The following is a 21,212-nucleotide window of genomic DNA, read 5'->3' as shown; positions in this document are numbered from 1 at the left end:
TCAGATCGAATCGATTTGAAGGGAATCAACCTTTCTATTCGATTTTATAGGATGGCAATGATATAAACGGAAAATGAAAAAAAAACATGAACGTAAGGTGAAACGGGTCGTAAATAAATCGGCGATGTTATTCACTTCGCTCGTCTCTCTCTCTCTCTCTCTCTCTCTCTCTCTCTCTCTCTCTCTCTCTCTCTCTCTCTCTCTGTCCCTTAGCGCAGGTCCTCTTTTATTTCATCGTGTCCCGTTGCGATTCAGTCGTGAACACCTTCAGAAAATAACAAATCCAAATAAATTCAATCTGTTCCATAATTCCATCGTCCCTTTCCATTGTTATTTCTCTTTCAATAAAAAACAATCGTTTCGAAAAGTCGTTGTTTCAAAATTCAATTTTCTTGAAAAAATTCTTTTTCTATCAATGAGAATCATTTGCGAATCGAATATCACTGTGGTGATATTTGTTATTTTATATTTTTTCTTATTACAACTATTATTGAATAGAATTGTGGGCTTATTACATGTTTATAATTATTTTGATCAATAAATAATTATTGGTGATGAAAAAATATTTGTTATGTAATGTATCTGTGTTGTTTATAATTTTAAATTATAGTAATTAAAGAGCTTCTTTATGATATAAAAAATAAATACTGAATATAAAAAAATATTTTCTTTGAGATCCGTTAAATTTAAGGAAAATATTATTTTTGATTTAATGTTTCCTTTTCTTTAATATGAAAATAATTTTATTTCAATTTAAAACTATAAAAATATATTACATAATTTTTATCTTTATCTCACAATTTTTTTTTTTCGATACATTTGTCTCAATGTTTCTGATTCTTTGTGAAAGAGAATTTTCTTATTTTATATTTTATATTTGTAGTTTGATAGAATAATAATAATTTTAGGCATGATATGTTATATAAAATCACAGTGACAGAAATTTTAATATCTATAATAATATAAAAATTTAAAATTATTATATACATAGTATAATATAATATGAGTATATAAACTTAAATATATATATATTACATACACATATATACAATAACAAAAAATAAAATGTATTAAACTTTATTTAATTTTATATGTCAAATAAAATTGTTGATAAAATCCTAGTTTTAAAAATTGATATACGAGTTTCAGATTTGATGTGCACACTCATTTCTAGATAAGCAATATTAATATTAATAATAATATTATTAATATTTCTGAGGAAAAAAAGAAGAGAAGTTGAAATAGAAATAAAAATTGAGTCGAAAATTTGGATTATATCAGATTTTTACAAACAGACTCTTTTTCTCTCATGTATATTTTTCGACATCAAAATCCTAAAAAATTTATCAGAGAATATTAACTAGATATCTTCAACTTTCGTTTTATTTCTCATTCAGATAATATAAATCTCCTTTCTCCTTTTTCCTAAATTTCTTACGATATACCTGCTTTGCCCTTCTTACAAAGATGGGTTTATTCTTCCTTTGGCTCTATTACGAAGAAAAAGGGAAGAAATTCTTGTCACCCTACAATTCCCCCATTACTTATGACAGAACGAAAGAAATTTTTCTATATAGAAACGGATGACTCTTTCGTCGAATCGTTTCTGCTTGGAAAGATACATTTGGCATTCTTATATACTAGGCGGATATTTGTATCAGTTACTGTGACATTATTTTCAGAATTTTTATCAAAACAGAAATTTGTTGTCCATTTCATTTTTATTCTTTAATGTATTCAAACTAGAATTTAAAACTTCAAATAAATATAATGAAAATGAAAATGTGAAAAATGTATGAACTAATTTCAAAAAGTGAAAAATTTATTTATCATTTATATTGTAATCTCTTATTGAATACTTTTTCTATCAATGAGATCTTTTCTGTGTTTTAGATATTGTATATTATTATCACTATCACAAAGTGAAGTTTTATAAAATTATCTATTACAAGAGACACAATAATAAAAAGAAATATAAAATTATTTCCAATTATTGTATCATTTAAAAAGAAATAAAAATTTATTTTTAATTTAATTATTTTCCATCATGTATTTTATATAACATAGATAAATTATTTATTAGAAGACAAATATATTGAATGAATTTGATGAAATTTAAAATTTCGTTTGTTTTTCAAATTTATAAAATATTAAATATTGAATTTTTAATTGAAGTTAAAATTTATTTTAAAATTATCTTCGATTTGATATTATATTACAATTTATCTTGTATAAAAATATGTTCACATATGTATAATTAATTCGGTATAATTATTGGTATAAATGACCTAATTCATTTTCAATCGGTTTATCGCAGCATACATACATATATATGTATATATTGGCGAAGCACCAGAGATCCACAGGTGTACTCGAAATTTTTTTATTAATTTTATTATAAAGTAGAGAAAAATAATGAATAATTATTATTTTAAATAATTTTGAATTGAATTATTTTCTTTTCATTTAAAAAATAAAATTAAATAAATAAAGAAGATTTTAAAAGGATTTTTTGAATAAAAAGTTGAACAATTTGTCTTAACTAATAAAAATAAAAAAAGCATATTACTTTTTTCGCATATTAATCAAAAATATATATTCTTTTCATCAGATTGGTTTCAAAGAATTGTAATATATTTTTCGACGTATCATTTTCAAAATTTTAGTTTATTATTTATTATATGATTAAATGAGTCAATAGCATACAAGTATTTTTTTTATTAGATAAGTAAAAAAAAAGAAATATAATATATTTTTCATAGTATCATAAAATTTTAATTAATTAATTTCTGTACAATTACGGTGACATTAAAAATAGATTGAAAATCGTATAAAATTCTAATTGATTGAGATAATAAATTTTTTTTAAAACAATCCTTTAAACTAGAAATATCTCATTGATTTTATACAAAAAAATTTAGCAGTTATTTAAAGAATCCTTCAATTTTTATAATCTTTTAATATATCGTCAAGATCATTCACTTGTTTATTAAAAAGTTATTAACAAAAACGGTTACATTATTCGTATATATGATAACAATTAAAAAAAATCATTTGTGATCCGAGATCAGTAAATGTTTGCTAAGAATTTTATTCTAATATTTTTTTTCTTCATTCTTCCACAGTTCAATATAAACGAACATTTGACCAATCATATATTTGACCAACCTTTAATTTTCCAACTTCAAGAGACACTGCACAGTACTTCAACTAAAAAAAAAAAAAAAAAATACCATATCTAATAAAACCTTATATCTTTTACATTACATCTACAATAATACATCATCGATCATTAAAATATTCTCTGAGAATTGATCACGATATTCTTACTAGAAGGCAAAAGAAAAAAGAAAAAAAAAAAATTTCTTTCGTAAACAAATTTCACAGCATCTCTAGAAATGCGAATTTTATAAAGCAGAAAGTTAAGAAGACGGGCAGAAGCAACATGGAAACTCGTGAACTCATCGTCCACGAAAGGTCGAACGTGAGGAAACAACGGCCTCTAACACACGACTTATTCTCGCAGTAGGTTCACGTACGAAGACGCACACTTGACACGGTCGACGAATTCACACGTGATAACGTTTACGGAATACCAAACTGGTGGAATGAGAGGTTCGACGAGCCACTTCGTTCGAGCAGACCGAACGAATCACTTGAGAGAGATTATGGGCTCGAGAGGTTGAGGTTTCTTCGAGTGGAAAAGAGTACCCGTGGATTGGATCTTCGTCTTTCTATAGTTGGCTCAAGATTTTCGGAGAGAGACAGGTGGGTTTTCAGAGGAGTTGGTTCGATTTTATTAGATTGGCACGTGTCAACTGTTACAAGATGAAAATTGTACGTGTAAGTACGTTAGGATGGAATGAAACATAGAGATAAAAAAATTTTGCTATTCATGACTTTTAATATGCGTATATTGCATAATATTTTAACCGTTAAAATTTTAATTAATTAGAAATAATAGATAGAACTATTTTCGTTGGTTCTATTAAATTTTTCGTTCGGTGGTTTATAGTAATTTAAGTTTTTCTTTATAGCAAATAATATATTTTCTATGTTTATCTATATCAATAATGGGATGAAAAAATTTGAATTAGATTTGAAATAAACTTATTTTCTTTAGGAAATTATTAATTTAAAGAATTCTTAATTTATTCATTCGTATGAATATTGTTAATATATATTTTTAAATAGTAATAAATATATAATATAAAAATTAAGGAAAAAATATTATTCGATAATATAACCAAAAGAATTAAAAATTAAAAATCTTTTCTGCGCGAAATATTCAATATATTTATACAATTTCGATTTTTTTCATTCAATTCTATAGTAATGAATATTTTGTTTTTTCGAAAGTAATTTTTTAACCAATCATCGTTTTTTTTTTCTTTTATCAATTTATCGATTTGCCAATCACTACTCACTACATTCAATCAGACAATATTTATAGAATTTCCATAATAAAATAATAAATATCATTGTTGCAGATTCAATTTAAAATTTGAAAATTGAATGTTACTTTTGTAATTTCAGAATTTAAAACACTTTATGTTTTAAAAATAACACGATTAATTTCAATACTGTAATTTCATTCTTAATATGTTATATATATTTTTTATTATTAGAGTTCTAATAATATTTCTGCTTTTTATTAAATTATTCCATTATTAGAATTCTTCTGGAATCTCTTTACTACAATTCCTTGTGAAACGTGAAAATATTTCCAACTTCCAGTTTCATTATGATAGAATGTACTCGAGGAAACTATAATCAGAAGTTGAGAAGAAAGTTCACGAGCCAATACATTATTTTCTCAGATAAATAAAAACATACAATTTTTACTTCTGTACATCGATTGATCCTCTCATTCGATATTTTAACTCTTTTGCTGCTTTGAATAAAATATTTTGTTATAATAATATCATTGCACTGCTATGGACGAGATATCTTATTTTGCAATACCATTCATGTGACTATGATAATACATGATAATATATTTTCTTCTATTTTTTGTGTTCATAGTTGAATTTCACTTATGCATGTTTTACTTCTGTATCTTTTGCATACAATTTTTTAGATGATGTATTAGGTTGTTCTAATCTAGATTGTATTTTTTATCTTAAAAGCCAAGAAAAGTTGAATATTATTCAAATCATTGTAAAGTTTGTATTTCTTTTAAGATTCTTTTTTCACTGTGTTCAAAATTTTCTTTTAGTTTGAATTAAAAATTATGGAATGTTTGACAATAAAAAGAATTCTTGTTATTGAAATATCTAATAAAATGTATTTTTTTTCACTTTAAATTACTTTAAATCGTTTGAAATAAACGAGAAAGATTTAGAATTGAATACGTTTTTATCTATTCTAATTTAACTTGCATCGTTTATGTTCAAAACAAAATTTCATTTCAGAATATTTTATGGATAAACGTTTTAAATAATTGATTCGACCATTGTATGATAAAATGGAATATTCAATAAATAGACCATCTCAATATTTTTTCAGATTTTTGGAAAGCTATAACAGTAAAGAAAATAGTTATGGAAATAAACGTTTTGAAATTACTCTCAAAATAGCAAAAAATATGTTTTTCCATTGAAAATTCAATGTGTTTTATTGTTTCGTTGCCATCAATCATTACGTTCTCTATTTTTTAATTCGATTATTATAGAAGAAGAAGAAAAATAATTTTTTTATATAAATATAATGAAACAATTTGTAATTTATTAAAAAAATATTTTTCTAAAAATATTACGCGAACTTATTAAATCTAATATTTTGCATTCTAATAAATGATACAAGAGACATCTCGTTTAAAGCATTAATGTCATATCATCAACTATAATGGCGAGATCAACTGTCGCAAAACTTCGAAACAATTTAATGTTTCATCCTATCAACTCCATAATAGAAAATCAATTTTAAAATAAAATAATTTTTAATTTTTTTAATTTTATCAATTTATAACGCTACATTTTATAATGTTTTTCATCTTTAACATTTAAAAAATACTATTTATTATTTACTATTATTTAATCCATAAAAATCTAAAAAATTTAAAAAACTATTATGTATTATTATAATTTAATTGTTGTTGATAAATTAATCTTTCTTTTAATTCGCGGACACTTTGTTAGATTGAAATCATATGTTTCATGAAGCAAGAGAAAATTTTAAAATTTGTACATAAATTTACATGGAATTTCTATTCAAATAACACGTCAGCAATTTTTTTTTTTACAACAACAAAAATTGAATACCGATTGTAATACATATAATAAACCTAAGTAACATCTTTATGATAATTGAAATGTATTATCTTATGTTGTGGGATACAGACATTTTCTTCTTGAAAACAGTGGCTCTTTGTGAAACATTATGATTCAACACGTATAACCAGAACGGCTGCAATCATTTTGTCCCTGGAGCACTTAAAACAACTACAACCATCTTGTCCCCAAACAACGATTACAGTTATCTTGTTCGCAAACGTGTTAAAAAAAAAGAAAGTATGAAATGAAAGGAATACTTTTTATCGCTAACATAAATTTAAATTCAAGTCCTACTGCCCGATATAATTCGTCAAAGTTGTAAGCATTTATCATAAATAACCGAGGAACTTTACTTTATATCTCTTCGAAAAATTTGCATCCAATTTACAGAGTGATTTATCAGATATTATCGATTTATTTCATATCATTGTTATTATAGCGAAAAATGATGTTTCAGATAGAAGTAATTGAGTGACTGGTTGATAAAGGAAGAACATATTTTGATATTATTAGATTTTATATAGATAAAGGTTATATGTGAAGGTTATAACGTTTTTTAAACAAAATCATTTTAAAAAGAATATTAATTTGCTTATATCCAAAAATCATTAATTTAGAAGATATATTTTAAGTATTTGGAGTTTGTAAAATTTATCATATAAAAGAGAAATATTCTATTATTTATGTCCTGTTTGTTTTTTATATGGTAAGTTTTACAAACTTTAAATTAAAACATTTTCTAAACTAATGATTTTTAAATATACAAAATATTAAATTGTATCAATTGTAAAAATACTTCCATTTAAAAGAAACCATTTTAATGAATTTCATTTGTCTTTTATTTATAAAAAATAACATCAGAATATGCATCTCTTGAAATTTAATAACATATTTATTATATGGAGATAATAATAATGATGATGAAAATCGAGATGATAATGTTTGATGAATCACTTTATATAAACAAACATTTATATTCTTTAGTTATTATTATTATTATTATTTTTGTTATTTATTTATGTCATTATTTATTAGATAATAATAACATAATTTTATACATTAATTTATTGAACAGATTAATTTTAAATGATTGTAAAATTCAAAATAATTAATTCGATAGAATAATTAATCTAGTGTTAAAAATAATTTGTCGCTCTCAAAAATCTTATTTGCAATTAGCATTAATATATTTTAAATATCATACGATGCATTATTGTACGACTTATTTTAGATTTACTTTCCCGTAATATATGATTGATAAATGCAATCTAAGTTGATGCTTGCTACACATTAATAACAATGTTGAATCTATATAGTCATTCAACTACATGTTTCAGAACAAAAATTGGAACAAAGAAGTAATTAACTTATTAACTGACCTGGACACGATAATGCTAATATAATACAGACATTTCAAATGCAAAGGCTTAACTCTCTCACAGTGTAATCAAATAACAAAATATTTAAAACAAAAAAATAATTATCTACGTCAAGATGTTTGAAACTTTTAATATTAAGCACAAAAAAATATTTTATTTTCAATCACTTGTAATAAAAAATATTAATAATTTTATTATCCACTTAATAATATTGTATATGACTGACAAATATAATTTAGTTGATTACATATTATTACACATTACACATTAATAATAATGCATGTAATTACTTGATAGGTAACCACATATCTCTTTTAAGACAGAAGTTGGAACAAGGAAGTAATTAACTTATTAACTGACCCGGGTACAACAATGCTAATATAATACAGGCATTCCAAGTCCAAAGTATTTAACTCTCTCACATATATACTTGTAATAAAATAACAAAGTATTTAAAACATAGAAATAATTATCTCTTCTACATCAAGGTTTTTTTTTTTTAAATATTAGACAACAAAAAGGATACATACATTTCAATCAATATTATCATCCATAATAGAATTTAATTTTCTTTCATTCGAAACAACTTTTGTTTAATTCAGTATCTCTCCATATCCTCTCCAAAGCCACATTACGCGAATTCTCTCGTCACATTTGGTCCCCAAGAAACGCTCTTCCAACTTTCCTCTTTTTTTTCCCCCCCCTCAACCTCTCGAATATTCGCGAGAAAGCCGAGTTCTCCAAACAAAATAGTGTCTATCCTGTGAGAGGCGAGCAGTTCCAACGAGCGTGCGACGAATTCCGGATACGTTTCCACGCTCCGGCAAAAGGGACGCTCGCGTATACTTCCGTCTCTGTGAAAACCTATCAGAACAGCCATCTAATATTTGCACGCGATATGCGAACACGCGCGCTCCACGTGAAAAAAGAATCCTATTTGCCGTCCAAAGAAGACTTCTTTTTTTTTTTTTCCTCCGCGCTGATTCTCCCAAAGAAAAGGGAGAAAAACTTGTAAGTGGATTACAGGCAGGGGGTAGAAGGAATGGAAGTTCGTACAGTGATTTTTTTCCCGAACTGTGGAATTCGTGGAGAGACACAGGAGGGGCTCCGTGCTGGCTCGCATAAATTTTATGCCGGGCAGATATTGAAAATTCACCCATCCCCCGGTGCGCGAAAACTGTTCAATGTGCTGAGGAATGAGGGTTCTGCGAATAGTGCGAATACGCATAGGGCTTGGCCATTTTTGTAAATTTTTTTTATCTTTGGACTTTTTTCCTTTTCTTTGTTTCATTTTTTCCCTTATTAAGACACGGAGACAATTCTGTTTTTTCTTTTCTTTAGAAACATGAGAGCATGTTTTCTTTTTTTTTTTTTTTTTTAAATGTGTAAATATTAAGAAATTTTATTTGTTGAGTTTTCTATGTTTTTGTTTTTTTTATATCTGCGAATACTGGTCATGTATATTCTAAAATTTAAAAATAAAGGAGAATAAAAAGTTTTTATTAGTCTGGTGGAAAGAAAAATGCCGATATTTTAAGGAGTTTACTAGAAACGTAGAAACCTTGAAAGCTTTGAAGTTCAACAAGTTTTAAATTCTCGAAACTTTTTGTAATTCGAAACTTTCGAAAAAGTAAAGAATAAAAATTTTTCACGCGCCGAAAGAATTGCAAGTAATTTTCTTTTTTGATTACAATCTCGAATTTGAGGAATTTAAAAATTAATATTTTAATATTGTAAAAAGAAAAAAAATAAGCATTCTGAATTTCAAGAGTTTCGACTTTCGAGAGTTTTGAGAGGTTCGAGTGTTTCGAGAGTTTCGAGGGTTTATAAAGATACGGATTTCATAAATTTAAATGTAGGATTCTATGCATTTTTAAGTATTTATTTCTATGTAGCATATTCATATGATATTTTCTAAGATTATTCGTTTTATTTTTTTTATTTATATTCTATTCTAAAATTCATAAAGTCAAAAACAAATAGATATTTCATATTCTTATTCTTTTCTTTAGTGATAAAATTGCAAGTATTCAATTATAATTCAACTCACATATTATCACAACATATTATCTCATAAATAATATCGTTTAAAAAGCTTAATTTCAATAAAAAAATATATAATTTTCTTTTTAACGTATTTCTTATCTTTTTAATTACAAAGTTTGTCTAATATGTATGTTTATGATCTGTATTTTTAAAAATTTTATTATTTAAAAAATATTAATATTATAGATATATTAAAAAATTATTAATTATAATATTTTTATTTTTTTCTTATTATTGCTTTCGATACGTGTACAGACAATGTCATACTTCAAAATTTTTTTACCATTTCCAGCATCCAACAATAATTTTTTTATTTATTAATTGGCTCATGAATGATTGGATCAATGATCAATAAAATCATAAAAAATGCAAACGAGAACAGAAAGAACAAGAAAGATATTCTCAACAATATTAAAACATATTATTTATTTTATAAAGCTGTGATAATTTAATTTTAAAAATTACTAATATATTCTTTGATATTTAATTGAACTTTGATATTATTTATGATAATGACTCGATATAAATATTTATTTTTAACATATAATATACTATACAATAATATTTGAGATATTTAAAGAGAAAATGCACAGATATTTAACTTCATTCCGTTCCCTAAGAAACAACGATTTCGCGTTAATTTTTTTCATCAGTGCAAAGTTAATTATTTTGCACGACATCGACAGACCACAGTTACGTGTCCTCGAGGCTGGCACGCGAACCGTGGCAAGAGAAAAAGAACTAACGCTTGTCATTGGCCGGAGTTTCACGCGAATTTCACCTGCGAGTATTACTCTAATAGGATTCAGCAAATTACTTACCAACTGGTCCCGCGGTGCACGCTCTAATTCCCTCTGGATTTTGTGACCTGACGGGAAAAGAACGAATTAGTATGTTTCCAACTGAGAGTGGTCGGAGGTTTACCAAAATTGTCCGGTAAATGGCTACGATTAAGCAATCGTGTGTTTGATTCTCTATTAATAGTAACACTTTTCGTTGCTTAAGAATGGTCTAATTACAAAGTTGTAATTTTTTTTTGTTAAATTAATTAATAAATTGTAATTTGTCGTATAAATAATTTATGAGAAATAAGTTTTAGAATTTTGTTTGGCAATCAAATATTTTTTTGTCAAGGAAGTAACGAATTAAAGAATTTAAAGATTTTTTTATTACTTCATATTAAATAATTTCCTATTTTTGTATTAAATATAATATACAAACAGTGTTGAGTGACTAAATATTGAACTCGAGTAAAAATAAACACTAAAGAATTAATAAATATTATATATAAAAAGCTATATAATGAAAAAATAATTTATGAGAATGATAATAATAAAAATTAAAAAAGGAAATGATCAGAAAATTATCGTTTCGATTTAATTTTAACTTAATAAATATATATTATTGATAAATCTTTGTTTTAATTTTTTCTAAATTTTTTCAATTTCGATTTGTAAATATAAAAGATACAATTACTTTTTATTAACAATAAACAAAGACAAATTATTAATTTATTATTCATTTATTAATAAAAAATATGATTAGATACAAGATTGGATAGATTTAAATCTACATTTTTTTTTATATAAAATAATAGTTATTTACATAAAACAATCCACAATGTATAATTTACGTGTAATAGTAATAATCGAAAACAAAACTATACACCTCTTATTATAAGCATTTTTAATGCATTCCAATTGTCATGTATGCACTTCTATATACATTCTATATTTTATTTATAAAATAATGTATTGTTTCAAAAAAAAAAAAGAATTACAACTCTTTAATCTCTAGTTGAATTATCGGTTTATTCGATCTTGTTCACTTTCCACGAAATAAAATATGTATTCTCACGAACTACCCAATCCCCTTAAACTTGAAACAAATCCAAACAATTAGTCCAATCCAGTTAGTCGAAACTTGCTTGAAATCGGTGAGAAGAATCTTCCAAGTTCGATTTCGACTTGATCAAATCTTTCGTTGCTATCCGAAGTTTCGAGAAAACAAAGAAGAAGTCAGTGAAGCGGATGAAACAAGAGTAAAACGCTGTAAAGCGTGATAATTAGCCTATGCTTCCGGTTTCATTGAGAATAATCATTAATCATTAAGACGGATATATTAATCAATGGATATCAATCCAGTCTATTTTCTTGTATATGAAATCAATACTCGACAGGCTTTATTCAAATATCGAACGAAACCGTTTTTCAATGTTTCGAAACAATGATAAGAACAAATTTGTTCATTGTTCGTCCTTTATTGGAGTTATTTTATTCTTTAGAATTTCAAATCGCGGGGAGACCGAATAATTAGAGACTGTTTATCTATCTTTTTTTAATTCGGGTAAGTTCGGCTAGGTTCGTTCGAACTCGTGTGAGTAGAGTCGAAGTGTAACTGCGAAGCTTAGTGTATACAAAGTGTCAATATATTTTAGAGGTCAAAATAAATATAAAAATTGATATATATAAAAATGTAATAAAGATTATTTATTAATATATATAACAATTGAAATTTGCATTAGACGAAGTAAAACAAAAATAAAGTGAGATTAACATCGTCTTATGAAATTTGCTAAATCAAAATTAAAAATTATCAAAGATAAACGTATACATTCGTAATGAAGGTATAGAGAAAACACTCCAACTAAATTCATAAAACAAGAAATTAAAAATTATATCTTGTTTGGAATAAACTAAAAAACATTAAATCCAATTAGTTAAGTGTTTTCAAAGAATAGAAAAAGAGTCATTGCAAGATATTCATTGAACTTCTGACTTGTTACACAATCAATTAGAAGTTTAAACACGTTCCGTTTTATTGCTCTTGGATTATTGGTAGTAAAACACAATTGAAACGAGAATCCATTTAACTTATATAATCATATAAAATTGATACACTTTGCACAATAAATTCAAATTATAACAAATGTAAAAATATAAAAAGTTGGATAAAGTATCTTTAAAATAAAAAAATTCTCTTATACTGTCTTTGTTTCTGTTTCATTTAACGAATTTAAATTAGTAACGAAGTTAATCAACATTTTTGTGTACCATTTTTTTTTGTTTATTTTGTCCTCTAAAATCGATCAAAATTGTTCCATAAATGTATTAATCCTACAATATATATAATTTTCTTTTTATATTAAATTTGATTTTTCTTTTTTTGTTTTCTTTAGATAAATAAGTTTTGTGCATCACGAGAGATGTGTTTTTAAACAAACTTTTTCCTTACACAACATTGCTTTATTTTATACATCTATCTCAATAGATTACATCTTTGATATAATAAGATTGTAAAACTAAATTATTAAATTAAAAAATTCTATAAGAATTAATAAAAAATTTATCTGAAACAAGAAGTATTATATTTTTTATTTAACACTTATTGAAAATCATACGTATATTAATTAGAATTCGATACTGATAAAAACAGATTTTTGTATTTTTCATCGATTAATTATAGAAATCTAATAATTTATGTTATAATGTAACCGTATAATTAAATATTTAAAAATTAAAGTAATGTTGCTATCGCAGATAGATAATAATAGTCATGTAAATGTTAACATCACAATATATGCTAAATAATTCAATTAAAATATTTTTTATACACTTTCGAAATATACTTTTTACAATATCTTTTTCCCCTAAAAAAAGAAAACACGTGTATCAAATGGCTGGCGGCGTTTCTGAATCCGTCAAGGGGAGAATTGGCGTTGTTCGGGATCAAAAGGGAGCAACACGAGAGCGACTTTACGCCAACGGTGGTCCAAGCTAAGCCCTGGAGCTTAGAGACCTTCCCCCATTCTGTTCGAGTTGGTATAGAAACATCAACCAGATAACCCGAACTCGGGTTATGTCATCCGTGAGAAATACGTATTAACGGATATCTCTTGCTCTTCCGTGAGAATTTGTTCATTTCTTTCTCCTTGGAAAGAGGAAGAGAGAAACAAAACCGTGCAAAACCATACTGTGTCTCTAAATGCGCATAATTGCACGAATTGCGACATCATGAAAAACGTGGACGCTATAATTATCCGACTATTTACTGTTACGGGGTATCTATTCTATTCTAATTTCGTAACTAATCTTAGATTTCATTTATAATAATATACATTTCTGTCTAAATTTATTAGATTTGGATTACAAGTCATTAGATTCATATTGTCCTGTGCTTATAATATAATATTTACATTTTGTTCATATTTTGATTAAAAATATAAAATTAGATAGAATTTCAATAATGCAGATTTAACACTCTAATCGTAACACTCTAAAGATTATTTGTAATTCTTACTGTTCATTAAATGCTAGACAAATTACATTTTAATAAGAGTTGTTCAAGTTGAGATTAGTAAGTCGAATGGTCACTTTGTTGAATCTGCATTATACATGCATGTATTCTGGGGCCCGATGTCTTAATCCCCTTTTCGCTGAAGTCACGTTTCCAAGAATTTTAGGGCATTCCTCAGAGGAACAATCTGAACTGTATCCATTAATTTAGCAATTTAAGAAAGAGATTATGGTTTCGATTGATCAAATGAAATTAATAAATCGTAATTAAATTTACATTGATTATATTAATTAATATCAATTTTGTATCGAACAAGCAACAGAATTACAATACTTAAAAATTAAAAAGGATGCTCACGACGAAAAATTAACAATAAGAAATATTTAAAGATTATCTTTATCGGATTATCGAGTCACGTAAATTTTTTTTCAAAATTTGTACAAGGAATAGATCCAAAATCAAAATGGATAGTATTATAAAATGAAAAAGACAAATATTATACTACATTAGACAATCATAAATATTTATTTTCACTATTATCGAGTTCTAAATTTTTTTTCAAAATTTATATTAGGAATAAACTATTAGATTTTAAATCAAAGCGGATAACTTCGATAAAATTACAATTGTCGCAGAGATGATATATTCCATTAAAAATTAATTATTATCTAGAATTCGTATTAAGAATTATTTTATTCCATTTTAAAATCATTGTATTAACTTTTATTTTAATAATGAAATTAAAAATTTTTATAATGAAAAAAATATTTATCATACAATAACACTCACAGAATCAGGACTAGAGTACATAAGTTGTATGGAATAATAGAAAACCTGAGAATTGCTAATTCCTTTTTTTTTTTTTTCGTTCCCTCACTGGCTATGAGAAACGAGAGAGAAAAAACATTTCTTACAATTAAGATGCGTATCTTAAATTTCTAAAGGTCGCATGCATGTTTCGAAGTTTCAATTTCAGAATAATTCCATTAACAGACAGTTAAACGAACAGAAACAGAAAGTGCGACAGTTAACCAAGAATTGCTGTACTTACACTAGTTCCTTCGAATTATCAAAGACGAGATATCTCGCGAAGCAGTGTCGTTCATGAAATGCTGTAAACGATTCAAACTTTTATGCAAACTAACTCAATTAAACTTTTATCCAAATTAAACGAGGTATTCCGAGTGATCCTGGAATTCTAGCGAAAAGATAAACAAGATATCTCGTCCATAGAATCCCACGAATTGCTTGGCTAGATGTCTTCATTCTTGGTATCGAAAAGGCTGGGACGATCGATCTTCGAAAATTAATCCGATATTCATCAAAGAATCTCGATACGCACATCACTTTCATCATCTAAACATATATGTGTATATTATGACACTCGTCAAACACTTATTGATGAATATACGAATATACGAACTGATCGTAAAAGGGATATTGGTCAAAGTTGGCGATATTTCGAGCGCAGGGGAAGGTTGAAACGACAGATCATACGTAACGTCAGTCGAGGACGAAATTAGCGCAACCAGATGAGCAGATAACTGACAAGTTCCAACAAAAGAGCTGAAGGTGATGGGTAAAATTAACGGCTCTTCCTGCCCGCTCGATAGAACGAAATAAATTCCACGTTCCGTTCGCGGTTAAAATTAATACGAACCGAGCTGGTGAATGAAATTAATAGCAATCGCGGTCTCGCCTGAAAATATTGCCATTTGCGGTCGAGGCTGACAACGCTGCTTCTATATAATTAAACCAGATATTTAACATGAACTATGCTTGGCGAAAAAAAGTTTTTTCCTCTTCGTGCAATTATTAAAAATCACGTTTAATGATAAAATGATTTTTTTTTTCTTTTCTAAAATTGTAAATTCTTTTTTCTCCCTTTTTCACTTACTCTTGATTTTCATTCCATTTCCAGCTACTTGAAAAGTACTGAATCGGATCACAAATACTCTAAATTTTTTTTTGCAATTCGAAATTTTATGATTTCATTTCTTTGATTAATGAAATTAAACGAAATTATGATAAAAAATTATGTTCATTTTATAATTAAATAATTATGAATAATTCGTTGACAATTGAAAAATATTTGCATTTGAAAATTTTTTAATTATAAATTTTTCTTTCGTAACTTTGATTATTATTCATTTCCGCGCTATTCAAAGTGAATAAATCAGATCAAATAAATAAAGCTTTTTTGCAATCAAAAATTCCACGATTTCATATTATAAATAATGAGATGAAATTAAATGGAGACGGAAAGATAAAATTATGATTAAAAAATTAATTTAAGCTTGTAATTTTATATACATGACATTAATAAATTTTTTTAAAAGAATTAATATGATAGAATATAATATAAATATAATATATAATCTATATTATAAAATACTATATCATATCTAATTTTTTTTTTTAGAATTTTAAATTTTTTCCCAGCTCTGATTATTATTTATTTAAATTTCACGCTATTCGACGAATCAGATCACATTTCTTGCAATTAGAAATTCAATGATTTATAGTAATTTCATTACAAATAATGAAATGAAATTAAACAGCGAGAGAAAAATAACATTATAATAAAAAATTAATTTAATTTTATAACTTTATAACACAACATTACTAATTTAAAAATTTAATCTTTCATTTCTTTGAATATTAAAATAACGAAATATATCTTCCTAAAATTTTCCTTTTTTCTTTTTCCTCCCCGGTTATCATTCATTTAAATTTCGCGCCATTCGAAATTCGACGAATCAGATCACGAATAAATATTCTAGACCCCTTTCGCAATCCCATCACGCGTCTCCGTCTCTCAGATATAAAATCGCACATTTCCAAGTATCAGAGGCGAAACAATGGCATATTCCCGTGGCGTGAACGAGTGGAATCTGTTTCATGGAAATGCGGCGCAATTAGAACGAACACGCATACAGAAACGCAACGGATAATGCGTCCACCGAGGGAGATCTGTCTTGACCTTCTAAAAAGCATTTCGAAACTTTACGATGCAGCGCCATCCGTAACACTGGGGGCGAATTAAGTCCCGGACTTTCGGCCCATTTTGCTCGGCGGAACTTTCAAATTGTGCCTTGGGGAATTTTCGCGCTATACGGGCTACCAACCTCTTCGTGCAAAAACGCCATTATCAAATGTCTAGACTTGAAGTTGGTCGAGTAATTTGTATTCTTCTCCATAGGATTTTTTTTTTTTCATGATTTCGCAAGATCTTAAATTAATTTTTTATAAGTTTGGAGAGCACATACGGCAGACTTTAGAATAAGTATATTTATAATGGTGTCTATATTAGTAAATACTTAAATATATGTTTTCGGTATACGGATAGGAATATAATGAATAAAATTATATATATTATATAAATAATAAAATTTTTAAATAAACATTCGAATAATAAATTTTATTCAATTAATATTCGGATATCATACGTGTGAAAGATTATTCTTCTATACAGAGTGAACATGTATAGAGAATAATTCTACGTGAAAAAGTGAATCGAAAATATAGAATAAAATTTTTTTCGTTTGAAGTTTCGAATAAATTAAATTCAAAAAATTTATAAGAGAAATTCACTTTTTGATTAAATACGAATGAATTATCAAAGTTATCAGTTTTCTTTGAAACATTTAAGAGATAAAATTTCTATATTCTTTGCTTATTTCTATATATAGAATAATCACTTATCGTATTTTATTCGTATCTAATTGAGAAATAATTAATTTCATGCGTATTTAAAAAAATTTCAAAACTCGATTTACTCGAAAATGAAACTTCAAAAAAGAAAAAATTTATTCTATAATTTCGATTACTTTTTTATATAGAATCTTTTTATTCATACTAATATATGCTAGTATATGATTCATTTTATATATTTCTTTAATAATGTTATAATTGTTTGTTTTTTTTTTAAATATATAAAAGTACTTTAAGTATTAAGTATTTTAAGTATTAATTTAATGTATATAATTTTATACTTCTTGTGCACAAGAAACGAAAAATTAAATAGCGAAAATTAATATTACGAAAATATTCGGACGGGAAGCAAAGCAAACAAACTTTATGTAATCCTCGATTGATGGACATATGTTTAAGTAATGCAGTGCAGGTTTCTTGTCATAACAGAATATATAAATAAAATTTCATAATGTTTATTATAACTATTATGGCTAAAAACTAGCCTTAATCTAAACAAAGTGTTATTGAGCAAACAAATCAATTATTAAGAAGTGAAACGCTTTCATGAAACATACGAAACATATAGAAAGAATTGTAGTAAGAATATAATTTGTATGTATTTGATCCGATATCCATATCAATTAAAATTAAATTTCATGTTTATTTTTACAAATATACTATACATTATATATATGATAGAATCATATATATGATAAATAAATTATTGTATTTGAATATTTTTAGATGTGAATTTTCGCCATTATTTAAATTAATTTACAGTTTATTAACTACAAAAATAAATAAAATTTATATTTTTACTATTACGTAATATACTATAAGTAATTTAATATATTTCATTAAATAATGAAATCAATAAAATTATTCAAATATCAATTATTAAGTAATTTATATAATTGATATTAATTAAATTACTTATATTGTAAAGAAATTCTATCTTTTAATAATCTTTTTAATGTTTTAATAATATTAATTTAACTTATTGAGCATTAAATATATATGCAAAATATTATTAAAAAATTAAAGAATAATATGTTTATATTAAAATATTAAATTATAAAAATATATTATATACAAGAATAGATATTTATTATATTTCCGTTTTATAAAATTATATAATTTACATTTAGATACATTTCATAAAAGAAATTACATTAAAAGATATTAAATAAATACTTATATATTCATAATAGTAATATTAAAAAGAAATCTAAAAATTACTCAATAACATTTTTAAAATTAATATATATTAAAATATTATTGTACATAAAATTATAATAATATATTTAAAATCAACAAGTGTTCATCGCTGAATTCAATGCTTATATCTGTTTGAATTTTCACATATTTTTTTCATATATTTTATTAAATAAAAAAGAGGAATTTGAATCTAATAATTTATGTAATAACAATGATTATTTTCGATGAATATCATGTGTATAGAATAGAAACCGAACAATCGATCAATCGAATTTGAAATTTAAAAAATGGAAAATGATAATTTGATCTCGTCTCTCTCGGAAAATGTCCACAAAAGATCATGTTCAACCAGTGTTAATGTTTATTGAACTTTAACGCGAGAACAGTATTCGATAATAAATAATTAAATTTACATCATATTATATGCATGCATGTAACACATTTCCAGTTCTATAGACGATCAACAAACAGGTTGTGCAGAAGGGGATCGAGTAAAATAATATTTCAAGTGATACGAATGAACTATTGTCCCCAAAGGTATAACAATGTCACGCATGAATTTCCCATTTTTGATCGGAAATTCCATGATTTCGTTACTTTTTATTGCGAATGCTTCCGTTCTTTTTTTTTTTTTTTTTTTGAACAATGAAATTAAACGGCAATAAAAAGATCGAATTGTATCGAAAAATCGAAAGCGTTTTAAAAAATTATTTTAAAATTGTTCAAAAAATTTTATGCAATAGTACGTCGATTATTAATTGGGATAGTTTGGAAAATCGAAATCGAAATTATATTTAAAATTATTTATTAAATATTGCTAATTCGAAACATAATGTATATTACGTAAAATTTATTAAATCTATATCAGTTAATTTATTCAATTTCAAATTATTTCTACATTATTACTGCAATCAATAGCTACACTGCTTCCAAAATGGAATAACGATAATGCAATATAATGGCGGCATTAGTTCGGATAATTAACGCTCTATTATATTTTTAAATGTTAATTATATATTATATTTTATGATAAATCCATTTTATTTTTATATTTTTAATTATAGAAATCTAATTTTAAAAATAAAGTTAGAAAAGATAGGAATTTTTCTATAATTTTTCAAGTTTCTTTAGAAATTCATTTTAACGCAAGACATGAACGAAATTGAAAACTAAGCCACGGATGAAATCTTATCGAAAGAAGTACAATCGACGCAATCCCTGACACCTGTGATTAATCGAATTGGTCAGGCTCCGGTCAAGTGGAAGCTTCTTTAAACTCGGGTATCCGTTTTGAGGAAATCATTAATCAAGACCGGTGCAAAAAAAAAAAAAAAGATTTTTACCTCGCGATCAAATGTTGGACTCACATTTGTCAGGCAAAAGACCCGATGGTTGATATATCTTAGTGTAACTTGTTATGATGTTTTAACTTTATGTTACGATTTTTTGCTATTTATTAGCTTATTTGAATCTTATATTATTTATATATGTACTAATTTCATGTTTTAAAATTAGAGATAAAATTAAATTTTATTAAATATCATCTATTTTACTTGACTTTAATATAATATACATAGGATATAGAATATGAGATAGTAAATATATTTTTATTCAGAATGAAATTCCTTTTTGCTATTCATATTCTATTATCGAATAATAATTGTTTCTTATAGTCATATTTTAACTATTAAAATCTGAATTTGATTGATAAATTTTTTTAATCTTTTAAATTTCTAAGATGCCATAAATCTAAATTTAAAAACTATTTTATTTTCATTGATTTTGTAAATTCTCAAATTTTCAATAATTTAATTTTTATTAGAAAATAATAATTTTTATTATGCGAAAATAATTTTCAATGAATAAATTTAGATTAAATTTTGAATAAATTAAAGAAAATTACCATTTATATATTAAAAATTTTATATACTCATTGTGGAATACATGTATACTAAATAAAAATATAATCTCAATGCCAAGAAAAAGATGTTATAATGATATAATAAAAGTAAGAATTAAAAAAATAAGAAATATATTTAAATCTATATTTAAGGAAAAAAATGAAAAATTAAAACTGAAGATCATTTCGATATTTCAAAAATTAATTTTGCAAAATGCATTGCAAAACATGGAAGATTAGAAAATAAATTTTTTCATTATATTCGATTATTCTTGTTTTTTAAAATGACACAGAAATTGCCATTTATCTTTAAATTTAATTATAAGTCACATTCCTCTAAAATATTATTCATCATTTTTTCTATAAGCTCCTCAATTATAGATCCGTTTAAATTAATTGAGC

The 21,212-nt window shown here is 25.3% G+C and overlaps 1 protein-coding gene across 5 annotated transcripts in view; it reads right to left on the bottom strand.

Moving 5' to 3' along the window:
• Positions 1–21,212, bottom strand: part of LOC100869566 (uncharacterized) — a 304,803-nt gene that overhangs the window by 174,117 nt on the left and 109,474 nt on the right. For all 5 annotated transcript variants that reach the window (XM_086909671.1, XM_031919759.2, XM_086909678.1 and 2 more), the window contains exon 2: positions 10,522–10,568. The gene's annotated coding sequence lies outside the window, so the exon portion shown is untranslated. The remainder of the gene's footprint in view (positions 1–10,521; positions 10,569–21,212) is intronic.

This window comes from Apis florea, unplaced genomic scaffold (assembly GCF_048593485.1).
Source record: "Apis florea isolate Af1SG1 unplaced genomic scaffold, ASM4859348v1 contig_1789_pilon, whole genome shotgun sequence".
Lineage (NCBI taxonomy): Eukaryota > Metazoa > Arthropoda > Insecta > Hymenoptera > Apidae > Apis > Apis florea.
The sequence above is the reverse complement of the archived record's forward strand: the minus strand, read 5'-3'. Positions and strand labels throughout refer to the sequence as shown.